General features: G+C 41.7%; 1 long non-coding RNA gene across 2 annotated transcripts; it reads right to left on the bottom strand.

The window, feature by feature from the left end:
* Positions 1-2,604: 2,604 nt before the first annotated feature.
* Positions 2,605-16,439, bottom strand: LOC140453689 (uncharacterized). 2 transcript variants are annotated; one of them, XR_011952454.1, is made up of 3 exons: positions 16,287-16,439; positions 3,770-4,059; positions 2,605-2,674 (listed from the first exon to the last, which is right to left on the bottom strand). It is a non-coding gene; the product is annotated as an uncharacterized lncRNA (long non-coding RNA). The 2 variants fall into 2 exon arrangements; XR_011952455.1 differs by having other exon boundaries at positions 3,770-3,859; positions 16,287-16,338.
* Between the last annotated feature and the right edge of the window lie 2 nt (positions 16,440-16,441).

The following is a 16,441-nucleotide window of genomic DNA, read 5'->3' as shown; positions in this document are numbered from 1 at the left end:
ACATCATTCCTTCCCAGTTCACAGGGTAATGCATCTGCAGAGAAGAGCAGCACTATTTCTACCACCCATCCAAAGCATATTCTTGTAGTAACAGGTGACTCCTTTAGAAGGGAACTAAAAGGGAGGATATGTTCCACCCAAAGCCAATCCCATATAACAATGAATTAATTTTGAAAAAGTGAAATTGATTTATTGTTCAATTACGTTGCATTTAAACATTGCAGATCTGCTAAAATCTATCATGTTCAATGTCCAAATGAATGGTGTTGTGAACTTGCTCTGTTGACACAGGATTCACAAGACAATGGGTAAAAGTGCTAATCTATATTGTTGGTTCTTTAAATAATTGAAACAAATTTTTTTTGTTGGTTGAATTGACGAAACTTAAACTCTCAAACCAGGCACAGGTCAGAGGATTGAGTGACTCAGTAATTATACATCTCCTCTTTCAAACATCCAAACAATTCTCAGTTTCATGATTCAGCGTACATATTCAAATCTGTTGTTTGGATGCTGGTTCCTGAAACCAGTTATTTCAGCTGCACAACTTACTCGCAAGATTCCACTTTCAATGGTCAGGAATGCTTTGTACTGAACAAATGATTCATTGTTGATGAGTGCCGAGGCCACCTGCCTTAGGAACCACCCATGCTGCTGTGACTCACTCAAAATGATGAATCAATAGGCAAAAAGAAGAAATATTACCACTCCTCCTTAATAATATATCGATTTAGTTGATTGGCCAAATGAGTTACTAAAATCACATAATGTCACTGTCTTCAAATAAGAAGACTTTTCCACATAACACATGTTTCTCCATCTTCATCGCAACCAATCTTCATCTTGTAATAAGCAGTCTTCCCACTGGTGTGGATGTTGTCTATAGAATGGACGAAAAAGTTTTCAACCTCAACCAACTGAAATCCAAGAGGCAAATGACACCTGCCTCATTTGTGAAATTTCAATATGTGGATGACAATGTCATCTCTGCTCTCTCAGAACAGAACCTTAAAACTTGCTTAACACCTTTGTGGAAGCAGCCTCATCCCCCCAAAAAAACTCAAATCCTTTAACAACCTGTCCCAGGTCAAGTTCCAGTCCATCCCTCCATTAAGGTAAATTGAAATCCTCCCAAACCTGGAATACTTCCTCTACCTGGGATATTAACTCTCTATTTAAGGCTGACACTGATGCAAAGATTCAGCAGTGCATCTGATCTGCAAGCGCCACGTTTTGATAACTAAAGATGAGAGTCTTCGATGACCGTGCTGCTACTAAGATTCTTGTGTATAAAAGTGCTCTCCTGACTCAATATGATTTTGAAACTTAGACTATGTATAGATGGCACCTTAAGGCTCCTCAGAAGTATTATCAATGCTGTTTAAGAAGAATTTTGGCTCCCCAGGACTTTCTGTTCTTTGCTTTGCTTTCATCAGTTATTTTTCACTTCTTCACAGGAGGCACAGGACTTCAACTACATTAACTAGGCCTACTGGATCTCATAGAAACCCATAAATCGCAAATGGGGCCGGACAGGATAGATGCAGGAAGGATCTTCCTGACTTTAGGCCATCCAGAACTAGGGCTCATAGTCTAAGTGAAGATCTCGACCCCCAGGAGGGGTCTTTCAGTTCCGCAATCGGACAGATAATCAACAGGAATGCAGTCTGCTTCAGCAAGATTTCGCCGTTTATTATGAAGCCAAGCACAAGTTTGTCCAGCAACATGGCAGTTAAAAGCATCTGTGGATGGAGAAACTGCACAATTCCACTTAGAACAAAGGCAATTTTTGTGTGCTTCTTAAGAAGTAGTACAGCTTTAATTTCAGAGTAATTCCAATAAAACGAAATAATGGACAACAGGTTAAACCAATGATATTTTCTGGAAAACAAAGTTGTCTACCACCCATTATCTCTTCGCACTTGCATTTCAAGGTTAGCTGGGATGGTTAGTAATGTCCCATCTAGCTTAGTTAATTCCATACTGTGAAGGCGCCGTTGTCTGCTTTATCTTTTGATTCAGTTAGCTCAGCAAGGCAGGAATGCAGCTTTTAGCGGGGTGAGAAGCCATTTTAAATACAGTGTTAATTTGCAGCTTGAAGCAATTTTGTTATGTTACTTTGTATTAATAAGCCATTTTGGCATAAAAATGGTTACTCCTGACAACGGTAATTCCAGATTTTAGATCCTCATAAGGACCATTTAGGACCATGAAGGAAGTTTCTTCATGCAGAGAGTGGTGAGCCTGTGGAATTTGCTATCACAGAAAGCAATCAAAGCAAAAACATTGTATGTATTCAAGAAGGAATTCCATAAAGCATGTGAGCTAAAGGAAACAAAAGATTGGGAGGGGGGGGGGTTTGCTGGACTCTGCACCACAGCACAAGCAAAACAGTACTTTAAGCCACCCCACCCAAATCATTTCACTAAATGTAAATGCTGAAATAGCCATAGAATCTTTATCAATCACTTTTTTGTCGAATGTAAATGACAAAAAATGGAAAAAAGACGAATAAGTCCCAACACATGGGGCTGGAGGCATTGAGTTCGTCCGTTGCCGTGGACCTCCGTACCAGTCTGGTGGACCTGATTACACAGGAGCTTATCGTGGAGCTCCACGAAACAATCAAAGGCAGAGTCGAAGAAAAGTTGAACAGTAATCTGGACCCCGCTGCCTGCCATAATTCAAAAACATAATCAGTAGCTTGAAGACCTTGAGAAGAGAGTGGATGATGGCGAGCGTGGAATCACAGTGGTCGGGACCGTAATCAATTCATTGTATCATCAGATCCAAGCCTTTGAAAAGCAGGTCTGTAACTTAACCGATCAAGTTGACAATCTCGAGAATTGGGGTAGGAGGAAAAATGTTTGTATCGTTGGTCTACCAAAGGGGATGAAAGGTGGTCAGCCAGTGAAATTTTTCGAGAGATCTTGGAGTGCAGGTTCATGTCTCCTTGAAAGTGGAATCGCAGGTAGATAGGATAGTGAAGAAAGTGTTTGGTATACTTTCCTTTATATGTCAGAGCATTGAGTACAGAAGTTGGGAGGTCATGTTGCAGCTGTACAGGACATTGGTTAGGCCACTTTTGTCTTCGTCCTGTCCTCGTGCGCTTTCACAGCCACGGGGACAAAGAGTCGTGGAAGTCTCATGAACCCAGGAAAAAGATCCAAAGGCATGCAATTCTGTTCTCCTTCCTCTCGGAAAGATGTTGTGAAACTTGAAAGAGTTCAGAAAAGACTTACAAGGATGTTGCCAGAGTTGAGCTATTGGGAGAGGTTGAACAGGCTGGGGCTGTTTTCCCTGGAACGTCAGAGGCTGAGGGGTGACCTTATAGTGGTTTATAAAATCATGAGGGGCATGGATAGGATAAATAGACAAAGTCTCTTCCTTGGGGTGGGGAGTCCAGAACTAGAGGGCTTAGGTTTAGGGTGAGAAAGTAAAGATTTAAAAGGGATCTAAGGGGCAACCTTTTCACGCAGCGGATGGTGTGTGTATGGAATGAGCTGCCATTGGAAGTGGTGCAGGCTGGTACAATTGCAACATTAAAAAGGCATCTGGATGGGTATATGAATAGGAAGGGTTTGGAGGGATATGGGCCGGGTTCTGGCAGTTGGGACTAGATTGGGTTGGGATATCTGGTTGGCATGGACAAGTTGGACCGAAGGGTCTGTTTCCATGTACATCTCTATGACTCTATGACAAGCTGCCGCGATTCCTCGAATTAGAAGTCAAAACAAAGCAGGTGAAAATTGAAATTGAAAGCACTCACCAGATTATGGCTCGAAAGTCAGGTCTGGTCCAGTGCTCTCGTGCGGATTCACAGCTACGGGGGACAAAGAATCATGGAAGCATCTTAAACCTAGGAAAAAGATCCAAATGCTTTTGTTCATGAGGCCTCCATGATCATGTTTTTTCAGGACTTCTCAGCGGCGGTGGTCCGAAAAGGAAAATCTTATGATGATATTAAGAGAAGATGAAGGGAACTTGTGAACCAATACCCTTTAAGGTACCCAGTGGTGCTTTGGTTTACTTTCAATGGATCAATACATTCAGTTGACTCTACAGAGAAAGCAAAAAGTTTTGTGGACACGTTAAATTACACTTGACGTTTTAATGTATACATATATATTTTTTTAAATGTCTTCTTTGTTTTTTTTCTATTCTCTGGTACCATTTTAGCATTAAATTATACTTGGGGGTGGGCAGAGTACTCAATTTTAACTCATTTTAACTCTACCATCTTCTTTCTTTCTTGCTTGTGTCCATGCAAAACTCCATGTAGATGGAGTTAGGAAGGTGTTTAAGATGGCTAGATGCCTACCTAAGGGCAGTTCAAGCCTGGTTTTGTATTCAACTGCTCTGGTTGTCATATTGGCAACGGGGCAGAAGACATGTTTTTGGGATGTTTAGGTACTCTCTTTAGGTGGGGGGGGGGGAGTAAGTTTTCCTATTCAGTTATATTGGCACTTGTGTTTTTTTTGGTTCCTGTTGTATATAATTTTTGTAAGTTTTGAAGATTTGATAAAAGTTTCGTAAAAGTTGTGTTAGTCTTTGTAATCTTTATGTTCTGTGGATTTACTTTAATTGAGGTCAGTGATTTATGATTTGGGTTCTTCCTCTCTGGAGTCCAAATGTTACTACAGAGTGTTATGAAATATGACATGCTTAAATGGTATACCTGGAACATCAAGGAGAGCCACTCGCCAGTCAAGAAGGAAAAGGGAGAGGGTAGATAGTGCCCTACTGCAGGAGGCGCACCTGGATAAGGAACATTTGAAATTACAACCGAGTGGGTTTGATCGGGTTTATTTCTTATCTTTCAACACTAAGAGTAAGGGAGAGGCCGTACTTGTGAGGAAGAATGTCCCATTTAAGTTACTGGATTGTATTAAAGACATGTACAGAAGGTTCATAATTCTCAAAGCCTTGATATATGGAGAAGAATACAGTATTTTAAATGTTGCTGTCCCCTGGCCCACCCCCTTAAATTCTTAATAGATGTATTTTCCAAACTCATTAATCTTACATCCTGATAACATTATCATGGTGTGTGTGTGTGTGTGTGGGGGGGGGGGGGGGGGGGGATAGATTTTAACTGTCTTATTGACTCCATGGAGCAGGAAAATTGACATTTCGGGCAAAAGCCCTTCATCAGGAATGAGGGCTCATTCCTGATGAAGGGCTTTTGCCCGAAATGTCAATTTTCCTGCTCCTTGGATGCTGCCTGACCTGCTGTGCTTTTCCAGCACCACTCTAATCTTGACTCTGATCTCCAGCATCTGTAGTCCTCACTTTCTCTTTATGGACTCCATGGCAGACAGAATGCCTAAAGGCCCCCCAATACCCTCTTCACAATCTAAACAATTCATAGATTTGTGTGTATAACTAAAGCTGGTGGATGTTTGGAGGTGTCTTCACCTCAAAGGCAGGGATTTTATGTTGTTCTCCAATCTGCATAGGTGCCACACCATTCTAACCCCTGCAGCACTCCTGGATTTGGTGGCACTCTGTACAATTGAGAATATTACCACCTCTGATCGGGCAGCCCAGTTTACTTATTGGTTAAGATTACTGGTAATGTAACAGGTTCGGGACACTGGCAAATGGATCCCTTCATTCTTAAGGATAGTAAGTTCATTGAGTATTTTTCTAATGAATGCAGAGCTTTCCGAGCCATTAACTTAGACGCTGCCAGCGACCCATCCATTCTCTGGGAAACTGCTAAAGTTTATGCTGGGGGATAATTATTTCTTACTTTGCCGGTAAAAAGCAGTAGAAGGAAGAGCAGCGGCAGACCTTTTGAAGGCAGCCAAGAAGACATACTTTCATAGACCCTCTGAGGCTAAGCTACAGAGGGTCACACTGCTTTGGTCTACACTGAACTCCATGCTCACACAGACAGCCAAAAAGGAACTTGCTTTTGCAAGACAAAGGTTGTTTGAGCATGGCGATAAACTGGGCAAGTACCTAGCATATCTTGCCAGGAAATAAAGTGCCCCCCAAGCCATTGCCTTGATCAAGGAAGGATTGGGAACCCTTACCTGCGACTCTTAAAAGATTAACATAGCATTTCAGAGATTTTACTCGGAATTATACCAATCTGAATGTGGTGAGGATGGACGGCGAGGGATGGAAATTTTTTTTACAAACCTGGATCTTCCAGGTGTAACCCCCGAGCAAGAGTCTTTTATTAACACACCGTTATCAGTGCAGGAGGTACAGGAGACTGCAAAGCAGCATCAGAGTGGAAAGGCACCCAGTACTGATGGACTTACGAGTGAATTTTATAAAGAATTTATAAACATACTGTGGGGGCCAATGCTGAACACGTTTAATTACTCGTACAGTCACGACGGCCTCCTGTAGAGAGGCAAACATCTCTCTTATTTGTAAGAAAGGGAAGACCCCAGATGACTGTGCCTCTTAAAGGCCCATCTCATTTTTAAATGCCGATTTCAAAATCCTGCCTAAGATCCTTGTATTACGGCTGGAAAATGTGCTGCCTTCCATTATCACAGAGTACCAGACAGGCTTTATAAAGGGCCGCAAATCTTCCAACAATGTTAGCAGATTTCTCAAGATGACCCAGAGGTGCCAACAACAAGCTATACAGGGATTCGTGATCTCTCTAGATGCAGAGAAGGCATTTGATTGGGTTGAGTGGCCGTACCTCCTCTATACTCTAGAATGGTTTGGCTTAGGCGAAACCTTTACAAGTGGGTAAAGGTCCTTTATAGTGACCCTTTGACTGTGGTTCTGACCAATGGCGTTCATCAATTAATTTCAAAATCCTGAGGGTCAGTCGACAAGCTATCCCCTCTTGTCATTGCTTTTTACATTGGTGATTGAGCCATTGGCAGAGGCCATTAGTTCGGTTCCCAATTTATCTGCCCCAGAAGTGGGATTAAAGTCACACAAGATTACATTGTATGCAGATGATGTCCATATCTTTCAGTCAAATATAGCAGTTTCAGTATCTCATCAGATTACAATGTAGCAATTTGTTTAGTGTCTTTTCAGGCAACAAGATCAATTTTGCAAAATCGGAGGCAATGCTTGTGGGGGTCTCCGAAAAATATCTGATTTCGAGGGCAGGTTGCTTTCTTTTTAAGTGGTCACAGTGAGGGGGTTTCCTTTATCTCGGTTTCTTTATCACTCCCGTCTTTGATCAGGTATTTAAAGCTAACATTACCCACTTATTTGACAAAATCAAACCAGACCCCCAAAGATGTGAGGAACTTCCAATATCCTGGCTAAGCTGGACAGCCCTAATTAAGATGAATATTCTCCCTTGCCTATTATACCGATTCAAATGCTTCCGTTAATCTTCACTAGACAAATATTCAGGAGACTGAATGGCTGGCTCAGCTCTTTCATCTGGCATTGCAAACGATCCCTTATCAAACTAACCAAATTGCAACTGCCCCACAAACAGGGGGAGTGGACTTCCCAGATATTAAAAAGATACCAGTTAAGCTCTCTGTTACCTTATGTGAGTGACTGGGCGTGCGAGGACCCTGCTTCAATGAGATTGCACATTGAAACTTCTCAGGGAAAGTGCCCCCTCATTCGTCTGCTGTTTCTGGGCAAAATGAGGACAGTGAAGGAATATTGGCAAAATCCAATAATTGTTAATATTATTAAAGCATGGAGGGTAATGTGGCAGAGCAAGGGCAACATAACCAAAACATCATTTCTTACCCCAATAATTGGCATACCAGGCTTTCAACTGGGGATAATGGATTCTGGGTTTAAACTCTGAGCATCTAGGGATGTGTCTTGCTTGGGTGATTTATTTAATGGGGAAACAATGATGTTGTTTGATCAATCAATTTAGGATTATGAACTACCGAACAGAGACCTTGTCTGATTTTTCCAAATCAGGGATTTCATCCAAAAAAAGAACGACACTTCTTACTGACCCTTTTAGATCTGACAGAGAAGAGGGTGCTTAGTGCTAAGAACATACTCTTTGTCAGCACTCTTTATTATTTGTTGGGGATGGTCCCTCGGATGAGACCGAGTGGCTTTGTAAGGTCTGGGAGAGAGAGCTGGGAGTTGAGTTCTGTTCTGAGATATGGGAGAATATTTGGGAAAATGCAAGAAAGATCTCAATTTGTAAGAGGACCCATGCTCTACAGCTGAAGATTCTCCACAGGGTCCACCTGGCCCCAGATTGCCTTTCAAAATTCAAGGTGAGAGTATCCTCAACATGTTCCAAATGCAAAACAAGTCTGGGTACTCTCACTCATTGCCTTTGGTCCTGCCACAGGCTCCAGATGTACTGGAGCACTGTGGTAGCTGAAATAGAGAGGATCTTGGGCACAGAATTGGAGATGGACCCAGTCTCTCTTCTCCTGGGCCTGCCCAGTGTACCTCCTTTAGAGGCGCATAGGTAAAAGCTTTTCAATATTTTTGCTTTCTGTGCAAGGGAAAAAAATTGCAATGTTTGGTGTCTGAAAACCCCCTGGGTCTGTCAGATTGGTGTAAGTTAGTCATGGAGGAGAAAGTGAGGACTGCAGATGCTGGAGATCAGAGCTGAAAATGTGTTGCTGGAAAAGCGCAGCAGGTCAGGCAGCATCCAAGGAGCAGGAGAATCGACGTTTCGGGCATGAGCCCTTCTTCAGTAAGTTAGTCATGGACCATATTCCTCTGGATTTTCTTATGAGTATGGTACACCAAAAAACTGAGAACTTTTATAAGACATGGCAGCCCTTTTTTAGATTACCTGCTAATGACAGCTATTATATAGCTATGACAGTCGTGTTTAATGAATCTAACACCCTGAGAGGAAGAATTACAAACATATGAATATGTGCAAGTTAACGCTCTAGATGATCAAGAGGTATTGCAATTAGATTACATTACAGTGTGGAAACAGGCCCTTCGGCCCAACAGGTCCACACTGACCTGCAACCCACCCATACATTTACTCCTTACCTAACACTATTTAGCATGGCCAATTCACCTGGCCTGCACATCTTTGGACTGTGGGAGGAAACCAGAGCACCCGGAGGAAACCCACGCAGACACGGGGAGAACGTGCAAACTCCACACAGTTAGTCGCCTGAGGCGGGAATTGAACCCGGGTCTCTGGCACTGTGAGTGCAGCAGTGCTAACCACTGTGCCACCTTGCCACCCATGGCTCTTGATCACCTGCCTACTGTTTTGTCATGCTGAGCCATATTATTTATTTATTTGTTTATCCATGTATGTATCTGAGTGTTGTTCTGTCCTTTTTATATTGCTTTGATTTGTATTTTTTCTGGTTGAATTAATTTTAAAAATCCCTCTTTCAATAAAAAATATCTTTAACAGAAAAAGGTATGGGGGAAAAGCAGGAACAGACTATTGAATTGAACGATCAGTCATGATCATATTGAATGGCTGTTGTCGTTAGACCGATGTTCTTTAGCATCCAAGTCTGGTCAGAATGCTGAAAATGATCAGCTGCTGGTCAAAGCTCACTTTGCAATCCCAAAATTATCATGTTATCTGCAAACTGCTTCCCCACTTCTTCAACAAAGCAACAATGTAAACATCACTTTGAGTTTCAGTAACTCTTTTTAGAGTTTAAACATTTAAACAAACATTTGATTTGTAAAAAGCACAGAATGGATGGTTCACTTGGAAAATATCTCTGATTTATCATTTTAAAAGTCACAGCTCACGTACAACTGCTGCAGGAAAGGCACTAGGCAACACACTAGCACACACTCCTATGTCTACCTCTCTTTGTGTTGGTGCCTCTGTAACTCGTTTTCAGTTCCAACAAGCTCAAGTTAGCTGAGAACTAATCAGCTTCACTTGTAAACACTGCTTAGCTCTTGATCACCTGCCTATTGCAGGAACCCACAGCCACAAAAGCAGAGTGGCTTACTAATACACGAGGTACAATACTCCTTGTTGTGAAATTATGCAATCATCTTGGTAAATCACTGTTTCTAAAAACAATTCTTTCTTATTACAATCCATTGTTTTTAAAGACACAAAAATAAAAAAGACACTGCTTATTTGCTTCCATTAAGGGAATGAAACACCATTTTTTCAGAATGTGATTCACTATAACCATGTAATACTACAACAACACACACATATAAGTTTGTGGGGTGAATTTGTACTTGCAGAGTTACATTGTACTTTGTAAGTTCATTTTTTAGATTAGAATCAGTCTAAACATTGTGATACAGACAGACAGTATCACACAGGGGAGCTCACACCTTCGATGCATTATCTGGGCTGACAGACACTAGTTGTTCACTTGAGAATGTAACTTTTTTAAAAAAATTACAATTTACATATGAAAGAACTGAAACCAACATGGTCATTCTAACAGATAAGAGACTTAACAAACAACCCAGGTCTTTTTCAATATATAATTTATATAAACGTTTGCTGTAAATTCTGTGTCTTACAATCTTATTCTCCACAATTACCTTATGAAGGAGCAGCGCTTCGAAAGGTAGTGCTTCCAGTTAAACCTGTTGTTGCGTGATTTTTAACTTTGTACAACAATAAAAGTAGACTTAGATTCATTCATTCTTCTTTTCGCACCCCTCCCTTTTATACAAGCTTGCACAGTCTCAGAGATGCTTAAATTTTATCTTCTAAGGTTTTACATTCAGGGTAATGAACATGCAATTATATTACCGTTTCCATTAATATGAATAATTTTTACATTACTTAGCTACAATATAAGGCTGTATCTGAATAGTCCCATGCTCTCTAATGGATTACAATCAGTGTAAATTTGTGTTTCCTTGTTTCCATGTCAGACATAGATTTCAAAGTACTGAAGAGTTAACAACAATCAGGAAGTCTCTTTTTCCACAATATAGTACTTCTTCTGATACTAGTTTAATTTCTCTGGTTTCTCTCTTCATGACACATTAACCTGCAACAAAACGACATCCACTGCCAAATCACAAGCATCAATTGTCATTTTGAAAAGTGTAGAAAAATTCAGGAAAAGCCACAGTTGGCTCATTTATTAAGATTCCCGTCAACCTTATCACAAAAGGAAGGTGATGATCGAGTGGTATTATCATTAAATTATTAATTCAGAGACCCAAGTAATGGAGGGACCTGGGTCTGATCGTGCAATGACAAATGGTGGAATTTGAATGCAATTAAAAGAAAACTGGAATTAATGATGACCATTGAGCCATTGTAGATTGTCTGAATCAAATAAACCATTTAGTTCACTAATGTCCTTCAGGGAAGGAAATTGTTCTTCTTACCTGGTCTGGCCTGCATGTCACTTCAAACCCACAGCACTATTAACAGCCCTCTGACATTGCCTAGCAACCCACTCAGTTATATCCATTACTTCAAAGGAAAACAAAAATTAAAATGGCTGAACACTAGGCACTGGAAACAACAATGACAAAACAGCCCAGTTGACACTGCAAAGGCATCTTTCGTAAAGTCTGGGGCTAGTGTCTAAATGGGGACAGTTGTCTCACAGACTAATTAAGCAACAGCCTGACTTAATCATGCTCATGGGATCATACCTCATGGGATCATACAAGAAATGTCTCAGACATCACCACTCTGATATGTCCTGTCCCATTGCAAGCCCCACTGATGCTCTCAACTTGATTGGTAATGTAATCCACAGCATAATTTGGGTTATTCAGCAAACACTGTCCAATCATGAAATCACATGTAATTTTCGACACTATGACCTGAGTTCTGTAAGAATAGGCAGGTTAATTCTGGTCAGTACTCGAAAAGTTGAAACAGCTAAAGAGAAGTTCTGTTTGAAATGATCCACCAGACTTTGGGAAATTCAGCCCACATACCTGTCATCACACCAGAATTGAAAATGATATACCACATTACCTATTTTACCCCACACTGTCACACTCTCCCTTCATACTGTAAACTCTGCACTCCATTTCCTCACACTGTCACGCTACCCTCAATACATACTGAGAATGCTATCAACACAGGTTGTTTTGTCCTGGATTGTTTTAAGATAGGTTGTAAGGCAGAGGTACTGAGCTGACTAGTTAACACTACTTGAGTTAACAGCTTGGGAGTCCTTGGGCTTTTTGAAATAGCCTGAATGAGTGTGGCCAGCTCTCACATTAGGATTTCTGCATTTTGGGTTTTCAGAAGCTATTGAGGTCTGAACAGAGTTGGAGCTTCAGTGAACGTCTCCTGGCTGCTACTCTGAATTTTCTCTTGATGTTTTCTTTCTCCTGGATAGGAGAACGACTTGTGAGAATGTGTGTCTGAATGTTCCTTTTTTTGCCAAGAGGTGTGTTTATGGGATGTGGAGGAGCTGGTGTTGAACTGAGGTGGACAAAGTTAAAACTCACATATCACCAAGGTTATAGTCCAACAGATTCGTTTGGAAGCACCAGCTTTTGGAGCGCTGCTCCTTCAGGTGGTTGTGGAGAATAAGATCATAAGACACAGGATTTATAGCAAAAGATTACAGTGTCATGCAACTGAAATGACATATTGAACAAACCTGGATTGTTGTTAAGTCTTTCATCTTTTTGAGTGGGTTGCAGGTTTCGGTTCATTAATATGTAAATCACCTTCCCAAGATAACCCCAAGGTTTTATAACAAAAGGTGACATCTCAGCAATGCATTAAAGGTGTGAGGTTAGAGTCTGTGTGTATCCCAATCTTAAGTCAGACTCATTCTATTTCCAAAGTAAAACTTACAAACTCTTAGGCAGTATGGTGGCTCAGTGGTTAGCACTGCAGCCTCAAAGCGCCAGGGACCCAGGTTCGATTGCTGCCTTGGACGACTGTCTGTGTGGAGTTTGCACATTTTCCCTGTGTCTGTGTAGATTTGCTCCAGTTTTGTCCCACAGTCCAAAGATATGCAGGTCAGCTGAATTGGCCATGCTAAATTGCCCATCGTGTTAGGTGCATTAGTCAGAGGGAAATGGGTCCTGGTGGGTTACTCTTCGGAGGGTCGGTGAGGACTTGTTGGGCCAAAGGACCTGTTTCCACACTGTAGGGCATCTAATCTAAACATGTATTGACTGCCTGCAGATTGTGTCTTCTTTGAGCAAAATAGAGTGTATCTGCAAATATAATTCAGCAAATACAAATTCACCCCATAGATTTATATGTGTGTGCATGCATGAGAGAGAGAGAGAGAGTGCGTGTGAGTGCACATGAGATAGTGTGTGAAAGCTTGGTAAAGTGCATGTGTGAGTGTGATGGAGTATAAGCCTATGAGAGTGTGGGGCTGTATGTATGTATGTGTGTATGACAGAGAGCATATGTATGAGAGAAGGTCTACGTGAGTATGTAAGTATGTAAGATTGTGTGTGAGAGAGAGAGTGTATAGTATAGTGGGGTCCCCTGTCGTGTGACATGAACCCATGAGGCCATCCTCATGGGCATCGAACTTGGCTATCAGCCACTTTGCATTGTTGCCTATCCTGAAGTGCGCCTTGGAGGATGGTCACCCAAAAACCTGAGGCTGAATGCCCCAACCGCTGAAGTGTTCCCCGACTGGGAGGGAACACCCCTGTCTGGTGATTGTTGTGCCATGGTGAGGAGTCACTGAAACAATTGCACAGTGATATCAACGAGTTTCATCCCACCATCAAACTTACCATGGACTACTGTTTAGTTTCTGTCTCATTCTTGAACTCATGCATCTCCATCAAGGACAGGAATCTCAGTACCTCACTCTACCGCAAACCCCCAGATGACCTCACAATGCTACACTTCTCTAGCTTCCATCCTAAACATATTAAAATAGCCATCCCCTAAGGATAAGCCCTATGCATACATAGGATCTGTCCAGATGAGGAGGAATGTGACAGATACCTGAAGATGTTCAAGGATGCCCTCATAAGAACAGGGTACAACACTCAACTCATCAATTGCAAGTTCCGACATGCCGCAATGAAAAACCGTAATGGCATCCTCAGGAGACAGACATGGATTGCAACCGATAGGGTACCTTTCATTGTCCAGTACTTCCTGGAGCCGAAAAACTATGACATGTTCTTCATGCAACACATTATTGATGAGGATGAGCATCTCGCTAAGACCTTCCCTACACTTCCACTTTCCACCTTTAAACAACCACCAAACCTTAAACAGATGATTGTTTGCAGCAAACTTCCCAGCCTTCAGGACAACATCGACCACAGCACTGTACAACCCTGTCATATCAACCACTGCACAGACATGCCAGAGTGTCAACATGGATACCACCATTACCCATGGGGACAGCACCCACCATGTATGTGGCAGGTACTCGTGACTCAGCCAAAGTTGTCTATCTCACATGCTGCAGGCAAGAATGCCCCAAAGCATGGTACATTGGCGAGACCAAGCAGACACTATGACAACGGATGAATGGACACTGCACAGCAATCACCAAACAGGGGTGTTCCCCTCCAGTCGGGGAACACTTCAGCAGTTGGGGGGATTCGGCCTCGAATCTTTGGGTGACCATCCTCCAAGCGGATTTCGGGATAGGCAACAATGCAGAGTCATTGAGCAGAGGCTGATAGCCAAGTTCTGTACCCGTGAGGATAGCTTCAACCGAGACCTTGAGTTCATTTCACACTACAGGTGACCCCACTATACTACAAACTCTCTTTCACACACACAAACACACACTCTTACATATTCACGTACTAACTTAGACCCTCTCTCATACACACGCTCTCTCTCATACTCACACACATCAACACCCCCACACTCGCATCCACGCACACACCGTCTCACAGGCTTATACTCCATCACACGCAAACACAAACTCTCTCACATGCACTCACTCTCTCTCTCTCATGCATGTGCACACACATATAAGTCTATGGAGTGAATTTGTATTTGCAGATACATTCTATTTTGCTCAAAAAAATGCACAACCTGCAGGCAGTTAAAGCAGGCAGTTAATACATGTAATATTTTGTAAATTTCACTTTGGAAATAGAACCAGTCTGACTCAAGATTGGGAGACAGACAGACTCTAACCTCACACCTTTAATGCATTGTCTGAGCTGAGAAGTCACCTTTTGTTATAAAATCTTAAGTTATCCAAAGAAGGTGACTTAAAAGAAGTTCTGGGATTTACATATTAATGAACCGAAATCTGCAACCCATTCGAAAAGATGAAAGACTTAACAATAATCCAGGTTTGTTCAATATATCATTTCAGTTGCATAACATTTTAATTTTTTGTTATAAGTCCCATGTCTTATAGTCTTATTCTCCACAACCACCTAATGAAGAAGCAGCGCTACAAAAGCTGGTGGCACAGTGGTCAGCACAGCTGCCTCACAGCGCCAGAGACCTGGCTTCAATTCCTGCCTCGGGTAACTGCCCATAAGGAGTTTGCACGTTCTCCCTGTGTCTGCGTGGGTTTCCTCCCACAGTCCAAAGATGTGTAGGTTAGGTGAATTGACCATGCTAAATTACCTGCAGTGTTAGGTGAAGGGGTAAATGTAAGGGAATGGGTCTGGGTGGGTTGCTCTTCAGAGGGTCGATTTGGATTGAAGGGCCTGTTTCCTCACTGTAAGTAATCTAAAAAAAGTCTGGTGTGAAATTTTTAACTTAATGGGATTTGCTACATTGGAACAGTTAATTAGTAACGGTCAATGTATCTATTATTCTGTTAAGATTTCCATCGAGTTGTTATTCTAAATTCCTCTTTCTTTGATTATATTTCAACTACAGTGTTTAAATACATTGTTTTGCTTAACTTTAAGTAGTTTGACCAGTTGCATTTCTTCAGGAGCAGACACTTTATACATGTCTTTAAAATAAGAAAAGATTAGGGTCTAAAATATTTTTATTTTAGACTGGCCTGGTCTGTTCTCCTCCATAACATACACACTGCGATAAACATTGGAAGGATAAACCCACCTTTCCAGTATACCACATGATTATCCAAGCAATATCTTGCATTTGGACATTTTTCTAATGATAAGCCAAATGATGTGCTGTTTGGTCTGACACAATAGTTTGACGCCAGCTGAAGTTTGAAGTTTTGGGGGTTGCATTGTGAGCTGAATTTTGTAGCTGGGTTGTTTTTTTTCCCCAGGAAGCTAAGGCTGCATCTGCTTGTATCTAAGGTTTTGTTCACAATGTGATCCAAGCGAGACCAAATTAATTTTCACTCAAGTGCTAACTAATTACCTTGGAATAACATAATCATTCTGATGAGCAATAACTTTTTTTCATAATTCGTTCCACCTACATTTCTATTGTTGATAAACATATCAATACATTCACTTTCTCACTTGCGTTCCTCACAAGGTCTGACTTCATACATATTCATAACTTGCCTCACCTTATTTCTCCCTCCGGACTTTATTGGGAATGGGTGAAGTTCGACCAGTTCCTGACCTGCTTCATATTCAACAGCTGTCCCCGCCCCTCCGCATGGGCCACTCACCCACTCAGCTCTGTGGAGAACTCTGGGCTGCTCTCGTCTCTCTCTAAGGT

This window comes from Chiloscyllium punctatum, chromosome 27 (genome assembly GCF_047496795.1).
Source record: "Chiloscyllium punctatum isolate Juve2018m chromosome 27, sChiPun1.3, whole genome shotgun sequence".
Lineage (NCBI taxonomy): Eukaryota > Metazoa > Chordata > Chondrichthyes > Orectolobiformes > Hemiscylliidae > Chiloscyllium > Chiloscyllium punctatum.
This window is presented reverse-complemented; position numbering and strand designations above follow the sequence as displayed.